This window comes from Silurus aristotelis (genome assembly GCF_946808225.1).
Source record: "Silurus aristotelis genome assembly, chromosome: 28".
NCBI classification, from domain to species: domain Eukaryota; kingdom Metazoa; phylum Chordata; class Actinopteri; order Siluriformes; family Siluridae; genus Silurus; species Silurus aristotelis.
The window spans coordinates 2054890-2062389 of NC_139601.1; the positions used below are offsets into that span (position 1 = coordinate 2054890).

Sequence of the window (7500 nt, forward strand, 5' to 3'; positions counted from 1 at the left end):
CAGAAAACACAGAGCGTCGATGTGTAAGCCATTCCACGCTCTTCCGTCTTAGTGGTTTCGGAAGCCGATCGATCGAGCTTTTCAGGACCGCAACAGTGCGACACGCTTTATTTAACAACGCTTTACAAAACCTTCCCGTATTTTTTTCCACATGCATTTTCCAGCCATGTGTGGTTCTTAGCACAAAGATGGAAGCACACAGGTGTATTTAATGTCATTGGATGTGCTAGAATGAAATTTTCCCTGTTCCAGCATGACAATGCTTCTGTGCACAAAGCCAGCTCGATGAAGATCTGCTTTCACATGGGTTGGGGTGGAAGATCTCCTGCTATGCAGCACAAAACCCCTATTGAACACCTGTGAACACTGACTGCACCCCAGGACTCCTCACCTACATCAGTTCCTTTACTAACACCCTTGTGGCTGAATGAATCACACAAATCTCCACAGAATCTAGTGGAACATCTTCCCAGAAAAGTGGAGTTTATTATAACAGCAAATGAAACTAAATGTGGAAAAGGATTTTCAAAAAGAAACACATACCAATACCATATACCAGAAACACAGACCGGAGAGGATCTGCTTTTACATCCTCTTTTTTAATATTTTTATTTACCTATTTCCAAAGGACATGTTTTCAAGAAGACGTATGATCAGGGCACGAGGAGGAATAGAGTAGAAACCGGTAAAGCGAAGAGACGATGGGGATCATGTTCACACAAACAACAATCACTAAGGGCTGTTCATTACAGCGCTGAGTTAGCACTTATTTACACACCATGAGTCGGGTTAAGAGTCACAGACTGATAGAATGATGCCGTAGTAATCAGTAGCTTAGATTATATGAATATAGAGTCAGGGATTTCAGCGAATTTGTAAATAAATTAGTAAATACAAAAGTTTTCCTATTTGCTTTGAGAAAACAGACTTTAAAATAGTTGAATTTTACACCTGGATGAGATTAAGAGAAAGATATTTCAGTTCAGCTGTTTGCACTTGGGTGGAATTTCACATTTCAGAGATTTTATTACTATGAAAATGTAATTTCTTAATACTGGTCACTGCACAAGTATTATTATTAATAATATTATTATTAGAAACCTTAATATTCTCTCAACCTTCAGAAATGCCCTCTGGCTCGTCGAGATGTTTTTCCTCGTCTACACCTTCCCACTTTTCATCAGCACCATCATTATTTTGTTCCTTCCTTCCTTCCTTCCTCCCTTCCTTCCTCCCTTCCTTCCTCCCTTCCTTCCTTTTTCTTTATGGTCAGATGCAGAGGTAGAGAGGGATTTTGTTGGGCTGAAAATTGCCATTGCTGACAAATCCCACTTTTTTTTCCCCCGAAAATAAAAATGACAAAATATGAACAGAGGACCACTTTTCTCATGGTTTGAGCTGTAATGTGCACAGAAATAGAGAAAAATTTCATGAGTCTCATCCCAAACCTAAAGGAGAGACGTGTTAGCTCGTCTCCTTCGGCACGTCCCTTTAATTACTACCTGCTGGCACAAATACAGCTCCTGCTCCTGCCGCTCTGATGAGAGAAAAAGGGGTGGAGATGGCAAGGGAGGAAGAACGAGAGAGAGAGAGAGAGAGAGAGAGAGAGAGAGAGAGAGAGAGAGAGAGAGAGAGAGAGAGAGAGAGAGAGAGAGAGAAAGAGCATTTCTGAGTCGGAAAACAAACGTCTCCTTTTTTTTGTCCTGCATTCGGGCAAATTCTATAAATCTTGCATGAGCAGAACAAAGCATGGAAGACAGAGATCACAGATCAGTTGTATTAGAACAGAGCACAACGTCCACAAACATGTCATGCTGGTTCTGAGAGCATCCTGTCACACTGGGGTCACACTGAGGTCACACTCGAGTCACACTAGAAAACCTCGGGAGCCTTCACAGAGACAGAGGGTCATGGGAACTCTAACTAACACTCTGGCTTAAAGTAAAGCAAACGGGTTAATTGTGCCGTGTGAAATCACTAAGGAAGTGGATTTAATGAGGAAATGTTGTCGTTCACACCCGGCAGGAGGCGCAGAGAGCAGTGTCCTTAATAAAAAGGTCACGCAAAATAACGCAAACTAAAGCCGAGGGGTTTGTTAAAGCAATTACGGACGTCTACGAGAGACTTTCTGCTGAATGCAGACATCGCTTTTTTACTACATTATCAAACATTTTAGTGGACTGCTGAAGCACTTTGGTGACTTTGTGTGTGTGTGTGTGTGTGTGTGTGTGTGTGTGTGTGTGTGTGTGTGTGTGTGTGTGTGTGTGTGTGTGTGTGTGTGTGTGTGTGCACGATTGAGTGTTTGTGTGTTCAGTGAAGTGTAAATGAAGTGGCAACTAAAGAACAGTTGAGGGAAGAATCAAGTGAAAAAACTCATCAGCAGATATTTCCATTCAGTTTATTCTGCATCTCTCTCGCTCCCTCACACACACACACACACACACACACACACACACACACACACACACACACACACACACACACACACACACTTTCCATACTTATGAATAACAAAAGGGGAATATTTTTTGCAAATCAAACACATATGCTGTAGTTATGTGCAGAGAAGAACTATATAAATATCCTGCTCTACCTCCTGATGTTCTCATTTACACACACACACACACACACACACACACACACACACACACACACACACACACACACACAAACTTTAAAGCTGTATAGATCAGTCTAGATCCAGAGACTGTTACATTACACAGGGATTAGAGTGAAAATAATCCTCAAAGCTGAAAGTCTTTCATTCTCACTTCAGCAGGTTTTTATTTTCGGCCAGTGCGAGTCATCAACAAATACTGATGTACTAAAAAATAAAGAATTGTTTTTTACAAAACCCTGCATTATCACGCCAGAACACGACTGTAACAGTGTAAATGAGACAAGCTCTCTTCTTTTATTCTATTTTTCATTTTCTACATTTTTAATTGTATACATCTTTATATATTCCATATATTCTTTTAGATTCTTTATATTCTACACACGCTACCTGTCAAGGGGCTTGTATGGTTTTTGAGAGACACATACATGTTCCTTTTGTTTCTAGGCAACAAACCTAGCCATATAACAGTATGAAGATTCACTTTAACCAAACAAATCTATAAATGTCCAGATGTTCCACTTTATTTTCATTGAAAAATTAAATCCGCCCTGATCATGAATAACAGCTTTACACACTTAGCATCCAGACAGTTCATTTCTCCGACCATTCAGCTGTAATTCTTTGCGATCCCTCATGTGAAACAGTACGATTTGGGTGTGGTGACTGTGCAGGCCATTTCTGATAATAGATATCACTCCAGACAACTGTTTGCTCTCTAGATAACACTTACAGATCTCGGACGTATTCGTCGCTTCGGCTCATTGTCTTGTTGTACGGTGAAGTCGGTTCCAATGAGCCCCAGTCCAGATGGAATCGCATGGTGGTGAAGTATGGAACGGGAGCCATGTTGGTTCATTTTTTTTCCCCTTATGCTATGTTTCCACACGGACGGTTTCAATTGCCGGATGTGTGCAACATGGTGGATTTTGGTGCTTGATTTGAGACTTGGTGCATAAGTAAAACAAATATTTAGAAATCTGAGTAAAGAAAGGACGGTGTAAATAAATGTGTGTTGAATTGAAGGTTTTAATTCGGCTTCTTTTATATTTATATATTATATTCGTAATAAAAATGGTCGAACAGAAATGCGCACAGCATTAATCTCGTGTTAATAAAATTAGTGGCATTAAAATAAATTTGCGTTCGTTTTGACAGCCCTAATATACATACTTAAATACTTAAATATATATATATATCTTTTTTCTTCTCTTTCTCTCTCTTAGAATGATTGTGGAAAAATGCACTAGTTGCACTAGTAATGTAATTATAGTATTTTTCAGTCTCAGGGAACTGTATTATATCTGTGTAATTACACTTACTATGCACGTTGTTATGATCGTTCACTATCCAGTAAGAACGTGAACAACAGCATGATGATCTGATAATGATATTAGGCACACAAAGACACACACAAACACACACACACACACACACACACACACACAGACCCCCTGTGTAGCACAAGCTTACTACACACTATACACATGACATCCTCACTAACGCAGTGTGAAACAAGAGGACCAATCAGTTGTAAAAGCGCACATTAGCCTCTCCATCCTGATTGCATGCTCTGTAATTCCCACTTGCTGAAGCCTTTCTCACTTCCTTTCTTGTTAAAAGACTGTAATCCACAGGACTGCGGGGTTGAAGACTGTCAAACGTCCACGAAAAACACAGGGGACGAGCGCTTTCTCAGCTGTGTCTGACAGTCCTCTACATTAACGGCCACTGAAACTCCAAAAATACACAGGACTCGAGCAAGTCGGGGTTTAGCTTGTGTCTGTCTCGGCTCCTGTAGGATTCATCAGCGTCTGTAGAGCTCTTCTGCAGTACTTTTAGATAACCGGGACTAAATTTGCAAAGAAACAAAGCACGGATTTTTGGTATGATCCGAAATGTCAGAGGCATTAAAAACTTTCGTTGTAAAGCTGTGAAAACGTGGACATTTTTTTTCAACAAAATAATATAAGAACACAAACACGGCTCTCGATCCACCGGAGCCGTACTGCCGAGTGTTCCGCTGTAGTTTTCTCACAGTTTTCCACCTTCCAACTTCTGCTCAACTGCCCTAACTACATGTAATTTTATTTTAACAACTAAATAACGGAGCACAACATTCCAAATATACACCCTGGGGACCTTATACACAACTGAGGCAGATGCGATTTACATTCCGATGCTTAACGATACGATACAAAAAAGGCACATATGAAGCCGTTACCGATGCGATACGATCTGATTCCCCAATACGATGCAGTGCGATTCGATTTTGATTCGATTCAACACAATGCAACGATGCAATGGAAAAAATACGATGTTGTGCAATTCAATAGGGTACAAATAGTGTTTACTGATGCAGTACAGTGACAGCTAGAGATCCTTAATGAACCAGTAACTTGTATTAGAGCTGGAGACGTATCTTAAGTCTGGTAACATGGAAACTGGGGATGATCTGTTTTCTGGTGCTTCAGTGTGCAAGATTTCTTTTAAAACAAAGTGACTTTCACTATCAAGCATCTCTGTCTTACATTCATGGAAAGTTTGTTCCGGTTTTCTCAGCCCTCTAGAATGGTTCTCTTTAGAGGGAGAAAAAACATCCACAGCGTCTGTCTGGGCTTCTTTTTTTTTATTATCTGGAAACGTTTTTTTTCTTCTTAAGCTAAATAGCCCTGGTGCATCTCCAAGCCTCTGTTGCACTCTGGCCCCATCCGGTTCTTATACTCCACTGCCCACAAATTGCATTCTGAATCGCTTCGGTGTGAAAATCCCTCATCAGGAGAGAGGGGACAAGGGGAAAGGGGCCAGCGGAAATCCTGTTCATTTGCATGTATATCTGGGAGAGGAGGTTCTCCGGCTTGCAGGATTATTTATTTATTTAGTTAGTTAGTTATTTATTGCAAAATATCCGTACTGACTGGCAACGTCAGTAGGTAATTTATTATTATTTAAATAATAAGAGAATTTTTTCTTCGGGAAACGTTAAGTGACACTATCAGGATTAAATTGATCTAACAGAAGGACAAAATGTTCAGTGAACGTTCGCGGAGGTCTCCGGAAACACACGATAAGATCAACTTTCTCCAACAGCTTCCACTTGAGACGAAGAGCTCTCGACCACCTCTTTCTCTCTCTTTCTCTCTCTCTCTCTCTCTCTCTCTCTCTCTCTCACAGATAGGGTGAGCTACTAAAGCTTTAGTGATATCACTTTCAAAACCCTGACATATACACACCACACACACACACACACACACACACACACACACACACACACACACACACACACACAGACACACACACAGACACACAATGAAATCACAGACACTTGAAACAAGGCCTGTTGCCAAGGTAACGGGCAGGACAGATTTCCATGGAGATTAGATCCTCTGATATTCCAGAGACGGAAGAAGAAAGAGGGAGAGGAAAGAGCGGAAGAGGAAGAAAACAAGAGTCCTTCATTATTAAAGCAGGGGAGCGTTGGGCTAGGAGGGATTCTGCACAAATGGTCACACTCAGTAAACCTCAACCAAAGAATATCAGACACACACAAACAAAATAAAGTATATATTACACCGGTGGTGCCTTCACTCATAAAATTTGGTCTTCTAGTAAATGATGTAAGATTTCTAGAGATGTAGAAAATATCTGGCAGAGCACGTAACATTGACATATCAAAGCTCCAGCGTTCGATCCTGAGCTCAGAGTTTCCCATCGGTCAGTGAGGGTTTCCTAAGGGTTCTTCGGTTTCCTCACATACGGTAGATGGATTAGGTAGTAGAAATGGGAAGATCGGATCATTTTAGTGACTTGGTTCTTTGCATCTCGATCATCAAAATGAACAAATCTTTCAGTCATTTAGTTTATTAAGTTCCTTTAATCCCTTCATAGCGTCTTTGATAAAACAGCGAACGACTCGGACCAGAAGACTCGTCAGATGAACTACTTTATCCTGTTTCATGTGTAATGCACTGCATAGCATCTGCGAGAGTCTAGAAGAGTTGAGAGGTACTCAATTCTGTTCCTGTACATAACCTACAGAGATTTTGCGATGGTTTGCTCATGCGCGTCTGGTAGAAAACGAACTCTTTGAGACGACTCGTTCCTCTGAGTCACGTTAAAGACTCGTTCAAAACAAATGAATCACTTATGAACAACCCATCACTAAAAGGTATGCTAAATTACCACTAGCTATGAACAAATATGTGTGATGACCTGGCTTCCATCACCCTGCAGAAACCCACACTAACACTGAGTTACCCCTCAGAAAAACATACAGTAGGTGGATTATTTATGTTAAATTCCTGCTTGCTCTAAATGAGTATGTGTGACAGATACCAATTTTAGAACACTTTTTTTGCCTTGGAATGTATTTTTAGTCGTCTCGAGGAGAGAAATCCCTGTACATACAGCAGCGTACACATGTTCGAGTTAAACCTTGGCAAATGGAGTCATGTTGCAGCACAATTGGAGCAAATTGAGCGTGAAACAGCGTAATTAAGTGTGTAGCAGCGCCGTTCAGAGCGTGGGGTTGCGACCTTTTGGAGACAGCAAACTCCGCCTTGTGATCAACGACAGATGGAGCTTTGGCAAGCTGGAGAGAAAAAGAAAATGATACTAAGAGAGAAAGAACAACACTAAAGTCTGAATGCTTGTCTATGAAATGTGCATTCTGACAGACTTATACATAGACATAACTTTATGACCACCTGCCTAATATTGACAAACAGTGGTGTTATTGTGAGTCGTGGGATGAGCAGCAGACAGTTATGATTTCAGAAGCAGTTTTTAGTATACTACACCTACCAAGTAGAACATTATGACCACCTTCCTAATATATTACCCTCCGAGCATTAACAGCATGAACTTTAGCAGTTTGAGCTACA

At 40.7% G+C, this 7500-nt stretch overlaps 1 protein-coding gene across 2 annotated transcripts in view; it reads right to left on the bottom strand.

Annotated features, from left to right (window-relative positions):
• tex264b (testis expressed 264, ER-phagy receptor b) overlaps positions 1–7500 on the bottom strand; it is a 45544-nt gene that overhangs the window by 18964 nt on the left and 19080 nt on the right. The window lies entirely within an intron of this gene.